At 40.6% G+C, this 12,641-nt stretch overlaps 1 protein-coding gene across 5 annotated transcripts in view; it reads left to right on the top strand.

Moving 5' to 3' along the window:
* Npas3 (neuronal PAS domain protein 3) overlaps nucleotides 1–12,641 on the top strand; it is an 847,307-nt gene that overhangs the window by 96,440 nt on the left and 738,226 nt on the right. The window lies entirely within an intron of this gene.

Here is a 12,641-nt window from a genome sequence, read left to right as displayed (position 1 = left end):
CGTCCTCGTCGTCCTCTAATTATGAATTACACGAAGTGCAAGCTCCTGTATTATTAAATACTTTCAATAGCAGGCATAGTCCATGTACACTGCACACCGGGGCCCGGGGACAGCTATTTCCACTGCTCTGCCCAAGTTTGGCTGGATAGAGAAGGGGTCAAAGACATTTTTACCGCCTCAGTCTTTTCCTTCTTGAGTTCTGTTGACACCTTTTGCATTTTTCCCTATGGGAGGCTCTATATACTTTTTTTCCTTGGGGAAATATTTTTAATATGACATTTTAAGGCCTTGCATAAGAAAGGGCATTTGACAAATATTTGGTGTTTTGTTAAAGTGTTTTTTTTTTAATTAATAAAATTCCAGCATTTGGGTGTTATAATGACTTTGCAGAGTGACAATATTGTGGAGACTTTCCTCATTTTGATCTCTGTGTAGTGGGATAGGGGAAGCAGGAGTAGCTCTCCATGGCATTTTAGCTATTTTCCTGAGGTTTTTGAATGAATGAGTTTATTATTTTATTATAATAATCACTGTATACACATATTAATTATACAGATTAGTCAGTTCCAGTGTGATATTCCTGTGCTTAAACTCACTGTGCACGGATCACACCACTGTCCTCCCCCAAACACCCCTCTCTTACCTTGTCCCCTCAGCCTTGTGTCAGTCCCTCATGTTATGGAGGACTCTATCATTTCTAGGAAATAGCAGACATTTTTATGTATGTTAAGAAAACATCTGTTTCACTAGCTGGGTAGCCTTTGCTTTGCAGACTAGAAATCAAAAGGACGATAGAGGTGCTGTGTCTAGCAGAGTTTGTCCAGCATCGTTGAATGGAGTGGAGATCAGAGCAGACTTGTAGATGCTATATAAAACAGCCGTGTCTCAAAGGGTTAATTCCAGACCTGGAGACGTAGCTCCGTGGTTAAGAGCACTTATTTTTCTTGCAGAAGACTTGAACTCAGTTCCTAGCACATATGTTCAGTAGCTCAGAACGCCCTATAAGTCCGCTGCAGAGGGTCCAGTCTCTGATCTCTGTGGGCACTTATATCCATGCACATAGCTCTCTCCCTACAAGCACTCAATTAAAAAAAGTTTTTTTTTAAATGAATCATTATTATGACTCTTTTTCTCATGTTTTTTGAGACAGAGTTTTTCTGTGAAGCCCTGGCTGTTCTAGACTCTCTTTGTAGACCATGCTGGCCTTGAACTCACAGAGTTCTACCTTCCCCTGCCTCCCTAGTGCTGGGAGTACAGGCTTGTGTCACCGCACTCAGCTTCTTGTGTCTTTTTAACATTATTAAAGTTCAATTAGTTTAATGGTGGAAGTGATTTTAATGAGGAATGTCCCCCACGGACTGATGATTTTAACGCTTGATCTTCCGTTGGTGGAGTGTTTGGGAGGTTTTAGGAAGTATGTCCCTCCTGGAGGGGGGCTATCACTAGGCACAGGTTTGTTCTCTCTGTTCCATCTTGTGGTTCACATGTGACTTCCTGCTTCCTGCTCCTGCGGCCATGATGCCCCACCATGATGGACTTGTATCCCATTGGAATCTTCTACCCCAATGGACTCTTGTATAAGTTGTTTTGGTCCTGATGTTTTATAAAAACAACAAAAGTAATATGGCAGTGACAGGCACACCCTGTCACAATTTAATAATGAATATTATTATATGAAACGGTCTATCGAGCAGCAAGTTTATTGTCAGTGATACTTTGCCATACACAGGCCTCTACATCCCAGGAGTGGTTTGTGCCCCCGTGGCCAGGGTTCCCCATTCTGTGAGCGGAAGGTAACATCAGAAGGAAGAACGTTAGTGTCTTGAGGTGTATCCTTGTCCAGCCTGCCTCTAGCAGTGGCCTTCACCTCAGTCTCCTCACCGCTTTTCACTCTGATTCTCTCGCCTATCAAATGAAGTTGGTGGGTGTGGTCAATGTTAGTACCTCTTGCGGCTGTAGACTTGTGTATCTGTAACACTAGTGATAACACTTAACATCACACCTAAGCTACATTTTTCCAGTTTTGTGTTGATTTCCAAGCCTCTGACTTACTTACTGATTCTATCGGACAAGCAGGGCTTGGAAAGGAGCTCTGGAAGTACATGATGGAGCTTTAACGGCCTGGAGCCTGCTGTGCTCATTCACAGCTCTCTGGGTGGATGGGAGGTGAGAGTGAGGGTGGTTTGTTACTATCAGATTTCTGGAGCTACGGGCGTGGTATCAGAGACCATTCTTTTAGAAGCTTTCTTTTTAAAATTAGGTGTTTGTGTGTACCTGTGTAGGGTATATGTGAGTTTAGGTGCCCATGGAGGCCAGAAGAAACCCCGGGAGCTGAAGTTATTGGTGGCTGTGAGCTGCCAGACATAGGTGCTGGGAACTGAACTCAGGTCCTTTGCAAGAGTGGTGTAAGTTATGACTGCTGAGCCACCTCTCTAGCCCTGGCAGGCTTTTGACAGAAAATGCACCAATAAAACAATGCCTTTAAAGTTTAATAGTCTGGTGATTCATTCATTGTTCTGTTTAGTGAAAATTATGTTACTCCAGGTTGGCTTCAGGTCAGTTCCACTAAAACCCATTTATAAGGCATGAGCATATATACCTCAGCACACAGCCATGCATGAAGAACGTGAAGTCAACCCCCTTGAGACCCTGTGATTTGGGAGATGGTGTTGATTTCTTCCCAACACAGAGTAACATGATTATTTGGATTAGAAAATTGACTGTTCAACAATTAAAGGCTACCCTTCCTCAAGGTAGTGAGAGTAGGGGTAGAACTGCCTTGCGAGCTAGTCATACTACTGAGAAAATACTGGAAGGAAGCAAAGTCAGCGTGCTACAGAGATCAGGGCACAGGCCTGTTGATGTTCTCTCTGTTCACAACTGTCGCAGTTCGGATTCAGCTGAAGCATCTAGCCACAGGTAAAGACAGGATAAAGAAAATACCGTGCACATGCGTGATGGAGTTATGGTCAGCCATCAAGAACAAATGTACATGTTTAGCAGGAATATGGTTCAAGATGGACAAAGCCTATGTCATGAAATTTGTCAGAAAGATCGATGTTTTTTCTCACATGTGAAACCTAGACTTTACAATTACAAACACACACATGCACACACTCAAATGAAAATAGAGTGGAGATTTGGTAGATAGAAAGACTAGCAAGAGAAGGAGGAAGAACAGGTGAGGATAATGAGGAGAGTGAATATGATCAAAGTACATGACATTTGTGAGTGAAAATGTCACAAATTTCGTCACTTTGTACTAATACAATAAAAACAAATGTAAAAAAAAAATTTAAATGCTCATATATTTGTTTCCCAAATATGTTACATTTTCTTTTTGTGGGCACATTAAAAGTGATTTTTACTGGTTAATGAAAGGTTCTAAAACACGCACAGCAATACACTGAGGACGGAGCTTTCCACATTGCATGTCTGCCTGTCATGGGTGTCAGCACTGGGGACCCTTCACTGAGGACATCCTTGACACACCAGGGCTACATGGCACCTGTGGGGTGCTCTGATGAGATGGTTTGTGGAAGCTTGGTCCCTGGATATTAGGTGTGAGGAGGAAAGGAGCGAATGGACGACACTATCGCTTTTGCATTTTGGGTGTGGAATCCTCTCTGTGGAAGCACATTTGAGTGAGTAGACGTGCTCACAGTGAGAAGCATAATCATGTACCATGAGAGCCTGTCCATCTATCCCAATGAATAAGGAACTTGAAGATTATTATATGAAAATTGTGTTGATAGAACTATCCAAGTTGACCCAGGAAACTCTGTCAAACTAAAAGCTCTTCTAAAATAATCACTACCTTTGAGACATATTTCTTGTTTCTTTCCCAATCCTATTTAATGACTCATATCACTGTCTTTCCCCTTTTCTCTCTTTTTTTTATTAATTATAGTTTATTCACTTTGTATCCCAGCTGTAGCCACCGCTTTTTCCCTCCTAATCCCACCATCCCTCCCTCATCTTCTCCCATGCCCTTCTCCAAGTCCATTGATAGGGGAGGTCCTCCTCCCCTTCCCTCTGACCCTGGCCTATCAGGTCTCATCAGGACTGGGCTGTATTGTCTTCCTCTTTGTCCTGGTAAGGCTGCTCCCCCATTAGGGGCAGGTAATCAAAGAGTCAGCCATTGAGTTCATGTCAGAGACAGTCCCTGTTCCCAATACTAGGAAACCCACTTGGACACTGAGCTGCCATGGGCAACATCTGTGCAGGGGTTCTAGGTTATCTCCATCAATGGTCCTTGGTTGGAGTATCAGTCTCAGAAAAGACGTCGTGTCCATATATGTTGGTTCTGTTGCTCTTCTTGTAGAGCTCCTGTCCCCTCCAGGTATTTCTATCTCCCCCTTTTTTCACAAGATTCCCTGCACTCTGCCCAAAGTTTGGCTATGGGTCTCAGCATCTGCTTTGATACCCTGCTGGGTAGAGTCTTTCAGAGGCCCTCTGTGGCAGGCTCCTGTCCTGTTCTCCTGTTTTCTCCCTCTTCTGATGTCCATCCTGTTTGCCTTTCTGAGGATTGATCATCTTACCCAGAGTCCTCCTTCTTGCTTAGCTTCTTTAGGTGTACAGATTTTTGTAGGTTTATCCTATATTATATGTCTAATATCCACTTATAAGTGAGTGTATACCATGTGTGTCTTTGTTTTTCTGGGATACCTCACTCAGGATGATCTTTTCTTGTTCCCACCATTTGCCTGCAAATTTCATGATTTCTTTGTTTTTAATCACTGAGTAGTAGTTCATTGTGTAAATGTACCACAATTTCTGTATCCATTCCTCCATTGAGGGACATCTGGGTTGTTTCCAGATTCTGGCTATTACAAATAAAGCTGCTACAAACATGGTTGAGCAGATGTCCTTGTATACTTGAATATATTTTGGATATATGCCTAGGAGTGATATAGCTAGATCTTGAGGAAGCACTATTCCTACTTGTCTGAGAAAATGCCAGATTGATTTCCAAAGTGGTTGTACAAGTTTACATTCCCACCAGCAAGGGAGGAAGTGTGTCTTTCCTCTTCAACGTGCCATTTCATTCATCCACTGTCAGTATAAGTTTGGCATTCACATTATCTGTGAGCTTTTCAGCTTTATAGTCCCAGTTCGAGAGTCTGCTATCTATATTGGATTAAAAGAAAAAAGAGTAAGTCTTAGTTAGTCTTAGTTATAATTCAATGGTAATTTAGATTAACCAAGTTAAGAAAAAGCCTTTCATTAACAGTCCTTATTTTGAGACAGGTCAGTATAGAAGTGTGGATTCTTGATACAGAAAATATAAATTTTTACATGGGATTATTTTTTTTTTTATAAAAGACAGTGCTAATAAATCTTGCTGTATCAAGACCTTGAAAGAAGCTGAAAATATGTACAGATCTCAAATATACCCAAGGAAAGTGCTTTGTATTGCCCAGCTGCAGTTGCTGCTTCATAATGGAGTTTTGGTTGAATGTAATCTCCTTCACTCAGATTTATTTTTGAGAAATTGCCACCCTGAAAGCTGAAACCATTTTCGTCATTCAGAAGAAGTGGGGGATCAATATTGAAGCTCTCCTGTAGTTGGTATAGTCCACTTTGGTGTTTAAAGATTTATGATAAGAATATATTTCTAAATATATTACATAGCATCTGCGAAGTCAAACCTCAAGATAAAACTTTTTTATGGAGAAGGAGGTGGTCTGTTTATTATTGTAATGCTACACTAAACTATAATTCAGTGATATTTTATTCCAATTAAATTCTCCTTAGTAGTAATCCTTTTTTATGATAAGCAGAACTGAATAATACAGACTATGTTGCCTCCAATGAATTGTTGTATAACAAGACTTGATGGTAATTCTACCTTTTCCAAAATCTGATATCAGGCAATTTATCTTCTAAATAATACTCCTGAGTACCAAAGCTGAAATGTTTTGGCTTCAGCCCAAATCAAACTTGAGGAAGCAGATCCTCCAGAGCATTTGTCTAACTCTGTAAATGTAATTGTTATAATGAATAGAATACATGTGTCAAGACCGCGAGTGCTTTTAGCTGTTACTTCTCATCCTAAACAGAAAGAGCAATGCGACAGAGATGTTAACTCTTAGTGGAACTTGAGAGGGGGAGGAGGCACAGAAGGCAGCGCATGAGCGTTGCACAGTCACTGTTTTAAAAGTCTCAGTTCAGGTTAACAATCTTACCACAGTTCAAATGAAAAAAAATGCTGTTATACTGCAAAAAAAAAATGATGTCTGGGAAGTTTTAAAAATTTGCAAATATTTGTTATCAGATGCAAGATTTTTCAGATTAAAAAAAAATCACATCTGAAGGACTTAGCTCTAATCTCCTTCATATTGTCGTAACTGTTATGTTCTTGCTTTCACATACCTTCCTACGTGGCATATTTCTTATTTGACTCTAACAGAGCATTTTTCCATAGACGATGAAATCCCGTGTCACATCCAGGCCAGAGGTTAAACAGAGGTAATGTGCAAAATCATTGGGGCAGGGGCATTTCTTTTAAAACACTGAAAAAAATAGCGACCGAATCTATATAACCTCTTACTGTGAATAATCACATTAATTTTAACAACAGAATAATTAACATTAAATAACAACTAAGGTAATTTAACATGATTTATCAAAGGTTATTTTCTGCCATTTCATTTCTCCACTTAATTGTAGTTATGTTTTCAGCTTCATTACCCTTGTGCATTTAAACCATAACAACCATATATTTTGCTCATATTTCTGATGGAGAGAAGGCCACAATTCTTGGAACACCTGAACGTTTCTTCTAATGTGTAACAGCACATTAGTGTTGAGAGTGACCCAATGGATATTTGTACTAACAAATCTTACTTACTTTTAGCCAATTTAGGGAAGGATGGGCAGTTTTCAGTTTGGCTTATTTATTTAGAACTTATTCAGCTATAAACTTGTGCATAAAGTAACATGGCATGAATTCTGCCTTAGGAACTTGTAGGGTAACCAATTACTAACTGGACTCTGAGAGGCCGTGTAAGAGGGCTAGGCATGGAGGATGCTGGTGGCACAGAAGGGTTGTGGATAGAGGAAGGGAATTTCAGGCTCTAAAGGGCTCCTTTTGGCAGTGTAAGTAGGAGTAGAGAGACTGGACAAGTGCATTAGCAGATGAAATTCAAAGGGTTTTTAGTAAAGAAAATGCGTTAGTTGAAAGAACACTGAAGTCTATTTCATATTATTTAACAACCCCAGGTAAACTTGGCTCTGCCATCTTGTCTATCTAGTCAAAGCTGGTATTTTGGTTACTTCTGAACAACTCCCAGGAAAGGAAAGTTATGACAGAGCACATAGACAGTGCCAGAAATTCTAGGCCCATGAAGAACATGTGTCAAGCCTGCTCTTCCTGTACTAAGAAGAACATAGTCACATCGCCATGCTTAGCTGCAATGGAGGCTGTGTTGTTCTGTTAACATGGCTACTAAAGGCCGGATTCCAAGGATCCCATGTTATCCTAGAGTGAAAAAACTGTTTCAAAAGTTGCTTTTATCCATATATATTCATATACATATGTATGTGAATTCATTACATTTTATTCATACATTTTCAGTATTTTTAAACCTGTTCCACTTCATAAACTTTAAGGAAAAGGCTGGTGAGTTTTTTTAGTTGTAGGTTACTTGCATAGCATTTGTGAGACCCCAGGGTTGGAACCCCAGTAATGAGAACACCATCAAGTTTGAGTTGTAACCTGTGATGTGTTTTCCTCTATCATGATCTAGTTGGAGAAATTTTCATTTCTCAATTTATTTTTTGTCTGAATCACAAAATTGTTTTAATTCTAATTTATCTAGCAAGAGCTCCAAAGCCTGAATACTAAGTGCTTCTTCAGCATTGCTAGCTAACAAAGTAGCACCCTGTCAAACGGTGGCATGCACACCTTTACCTCAGACTTATTAACATCTTGAATAGATAAATCGTATACAATCTTGTCTTAGGGCTTCATTTTTGTTCTTGCCAGGAGAGTTACTAAGTATAGTTCAAATGGGCAAGAATGTTGTAAAGAAGAGTCTAATGGTCATTTTTTAAAGTTGATTATTTTTTCCAGTGTAAATAAATTGAGATAAGGCTTAAGAAGGAAACTCTAGTTAGGTCTTAAGGCTAAGCAGAAAGTGGTTAATTACCTAATGCAGTGGTTCTCAAGATGTGGGTTGCGACTCTTTGGAAGTTGAGCAACCCTTTCATAGAGGTCATTTAAGACCATTGGAAAACATAGATGTTTACATTAGAATTCATAACAGTAGCAAAATTATTTATGAAGTAGCAACAAAAATAATTTTATGATTGGGGGTCACTACAACATCAGGAACTAAATTAAAGGGTCACAGCATTAGAAAGGTTTAGAACCTCTTGTCTAATGAAAGATGCATTTATTTATAGAGCCTTTGGACTAAGGAAGAAACCTGGGCTGAGTTGGGATGGATTGGGCCACAAAGATAGCAGCAGCATAGATCCACATTTCTATGCACACTTAACTGCCCTTGTTAGCTCATCAACAGCTTTTAGAAATGAAAGTCTAAATTGTAAAGCATGTCATCACTTTAGCAATGACCAGAGAATGAAGCTTTACTAGAGAATTCTTTGTAGCATATGAAGCATGTGCTCTCCTTGCTGATGCTTTACTCAAGGTGATGAACTAGTTCATCTTTGAGAATCACATGCAACTCAACCATGGAAAAGTCAAATGGAGAGAAAATGGCTTGCTAAAAGGTATGGAAGTTGGGCAGGTAGGCATGAGCCAGAATAAGACAAACTTTGAATGCCACACTGTGGTTCTGTGGAGAGTTGTAATGATCTGTGTTGGTCAAATGAGCATTTCTGTGCTGAGTTTCAGATAATTTGTTAAGCGAAAAAGTTTATTTGGGAATAATTTTGGAGGTTCTAGTTCATGATCTCTAGTCCTATTGCTTTTCAGTCAGTAGCAAGTATCTGCATGAAGCAAGATACTTATAGGAAGTAAGTCACAGGGCAAGCTGCTTGCTTCATGGCTAGAACACAAAACAGAATGAAGAAGAGGCCAAGGTCTCATAGACCTCTTCAGCTATGCCCCAGTGACTAAAACCTCAAAGTTGATCCTATGTCTTAAAGTTTTCACTACCCCCCAAAAAGTAATACGGCCCGAACACTAAGCCTTTAATGTCCCCCAAGAAATGAGCCCTTGGAAGACATTCCACCCCAGCCATAGCATGATGTCATCATGTTGACTTTTACAAGGGTGGAAGCAGTGTGACTGATGAGGTGAAGAAAGTGAGTCCAAAGCAGGATATCTAGGAGAAAGGAGGCTGTGGTGACTGGGTGCGGCAACCCACGTAGCCTGTGAAGAGAACTGGTGTAAGGAAGATGTAGACCACAACATGAAAGGGCTTTGTGGTGGTGTGGGTAGAAGAACTGGCCACTCATGCAGGAAAGTGAAGGGTTCAGTATTTCAAGAGAGCAGGTAAGTGGAGACGGATGAACACAGAAAGTTTGGAATTGAGGTTACGATGAGAGCTGAAGATGGAGAGCTGGAAGCTGTCAGTAGACGGGAGAAATTCAAAGCCATGGTTTAAAATTGGGCTGAAGAAGGAAGGGTATAATGGCTACTGAATAAATTCATTTCTATGCAACTTACTTTTGGTACTATAATAGTTTTAGTACTCAAACTTCAATGCCTATAATACTTCTCCAATCAAAGTCCATGAACACTGATGAAATTAGTTTATCCTCAATATGGAAATGTATTTTTTTAAAGATTTATTTATTAGTTATATATACATTATTCTGCCTGCATGTATACCTGCACACTAGAAGTGAGTACCGGATATTATTATAGATGGTTCTGAGCCACCATGTGGTTGCTGGGAATTGAACTCAGGACCTTTGGAAAAGCAGTCAGTGCGCTTAACCTCTGAGCCTGAGCCATCTCTCCGGCGAAAATGTAAATTTGATGTCTATTTCCAAATGTCAACCTTTCCCTCCCCTATACATGCTACTATCTTTTCCTATTCAAGGCAAAAGTTAGAAATGACTGAGCTGGCAAACAATGACTTTGTGATATCAGAGGCTAGGGGGCAAGAAAATCTTCATTTAAGTATTTGAAGCTGTTTAATGATTAACACATATTTCTAATGAGCCTTGGACACATGATTGTTCTAAGAAAGGAAAACATTGATAGAAACATGTCAATCTCCAACCAATTTAAAAAGATCTAATAGAGAGATTGGTCAAGGGGCTGTTCTACCAAAAAAAGCTGAAGTTTCTTAGGTACTGAAAAAAAAAAGGCTGGTAGTGTTCTCAGTCTGTGTCTAGCTGTGTCTTGCTTTGCCTCTGGGTGCAGTCTGCTGCCTCTCTTGATTGTCATAGTCTCAGTTTCTTTCATGATGGCATGGGTTGTGTGACTTGTTTTTAGTACTTTGAAAGCTTTCCACTGAGGGTCACTATGTAGAATATGATGCATTAATGAAAGGCAGTCTATGCCCTCTGAAGAACTTAGGAATGTTTATTTGGGATTGCATGTATAATTGACCTTTCAGTAGAATTTGCTTTGGGAATAACACTTTCTGAGTTGGCTCCTATTTAGAAAACTATGGATTTAAGGTCCTAGAAGAAGACAGGGTCTGCTTACTCATCACTTATGTGGAATAAACATTTTAATTTACTCATTTTAATAAAAATACATGCCTATTGTGAAGATAGACATCTGCAAATATGTCATTCACTACTTTTGGTAACCTAATCTATTCACACACAATCGTTTTTGTGCTGTTCTCTGACTCCTGGAGACAGACTCCTTGTAGGATAAGTACAGAACTGTAGCAGTCCAGAAAGATAAATGGTAGGAGCTTCCCATTTTCCCACTGCTTTCTCACTTCCTGTGCTTAAAGCCGGCCAGTTCCTCAAGGAATATTACCTTTCCTAACATACTTCCTACAGTTGGTGCGGGCTTCTGAGCTGCCCTGGCTTTGGGGAGACTCAGACCAATCTTTGTTTGCCTGCTGTCCACTCACTTTTTCAACCGCCATTAGTGGGGTTGTGTCTCATGCCATGCTTGACTTCCATTTCTGATGCCTTTTGCTTATTTTTAAATCTATGTGCAGATATGGTTCTGGCCTGGTTTTGTCAGTTATTACATTTCACAACTGACCTCTAATTTGCAGAATGACCTTCCCCACTGAGACCCTTCAACAACAGGGTTGCAGTCCAGGGTTCAAACACTTAGTAGATAGGAATTGAAGGAACAGACCAGCACCGTTGCTTTCATTGTCTAAGAGGCACACAGCGCCCAGGGGAAGGAAGATGGCATATGTATATATATGTGGGAAGAAAGGGCTTGGATACAGACCTTCAATTCAGTGCACTGATCTCTTTTTCAACTTATAAAACAGCCCAAAGCTGGCTGACCTTAGCCTTCTGTGATTTGCCACAGCTCAGTTTCTCTGAAGTTGTAATTTGTTTCTAGGTATCAGGGTCATGTGTCTAGGGTTTAAGTAGCATGTTTGCTGTGCCTGCACAATGACCAGCAAAGACAGTAGAGTTTGCTGAATAAGTGAATGAGTAGTTACTATGATCACAATCCTTTGTTTCATTCTAGATACTATGTTTCCGGCTTATATTACTATAATATGCACAAATGTTGTTTCTTGTCATTGTAGATTCAGAGAGGCAGTGTCCTCTTTTCAATGTCAGCTTTGACGAAGCTCACACTTGCATAGATGTCTGTTTAGTTTCTAAGCTTTGGACCTTAAGCATTATCTAGACATGTCTCCCAGAAAATGGACAAATGTGAGCAGCCGCAAAGACCAGGGAGGCAAGGAGAGCAAGGAACAGAGAGAGAGAGGGCCTCACCTCATATCTTCCCCTTTGTCTGACTTTCTAGTTACTCTGTTAGAGTCCTTTGTTTTACCTTCAGTTTATTATCCTGTGACTCTAGCTAGCAGTCGGGAGTCAGCAGGAAAGGCAGAAGAAACCCTTCCTGTCCTGCTGAGGGTCCTGTATCTGCTACCACTGATTGGGAGGCTTAGCTTGGAAGCAGAGGTGCCAGCCGTGATCAGTGCCCCCTTCCTTGCAGAGACTCCCTTCCCGGTGCAGCCCGCTTCCCTGGGAGGCTCCCTTCCCAGGAGAGCCCCCTTTCCAGTAGTGTCCCTTTAGTATAATCCTCCTTTCCAGGTTTGATGCTCCAGAACTGTTGTAGAACATGCTAGGTCAGTTTTGGACTGGTTCAGAACACCAGTGACAACAAGGATCTGGGCTGTCCTGAGCCCACCTTTGATTCTTGTCTAGATTTGGGCACTTGCGTTTTACCCCCACCCCTTTGGAATCTGCCTCTTGATGTCTTCAGCACTTCGGATGTAAGTCTCTGGGTGGGCTCATGCCAGGTGAGTCTCTTTTGCAAGTTAGCATTTCAAAGGTCTGAGCTGGACACTCTTGGGCATGTCTTATCAAACAGGATCTGCTTCCTCATTGCCTGGTTTCTGGGCTTGCTGTAGCATCTCTGCTCCGACCTCTGAACTATCTTACCTCCCGTTTTTTTGTTTTGTTTTTGTTTTTTAAGGTTAGTATTTAGAACTTGTCACACTACTACTGAGGACAAAAAGCTCATCAAGTAAGCAAATTATTTTGATAAAAGTTATATT

Source organism: Psammomys obesus, unplaced genomic scaffold, assembly GCF_907164565.1.
Source record: "Psammomys obesus unplaced genomic scaffold, mPsaObe1.curated_primary_1811, whole genome shotgun sequence".
NCBI classification, from domain to species: domain Eukaryota; kingdom Metazoa; phylum Chordata; class Mammalia; order Rodentia; family Muridae; genus Psammomys; species Psammomys obesus.
The sequence above is the reverse complement of the archived record's forward strand: the minus strand, read 5'-3'. Positions and strand labels throughout refer to the sequence as shown.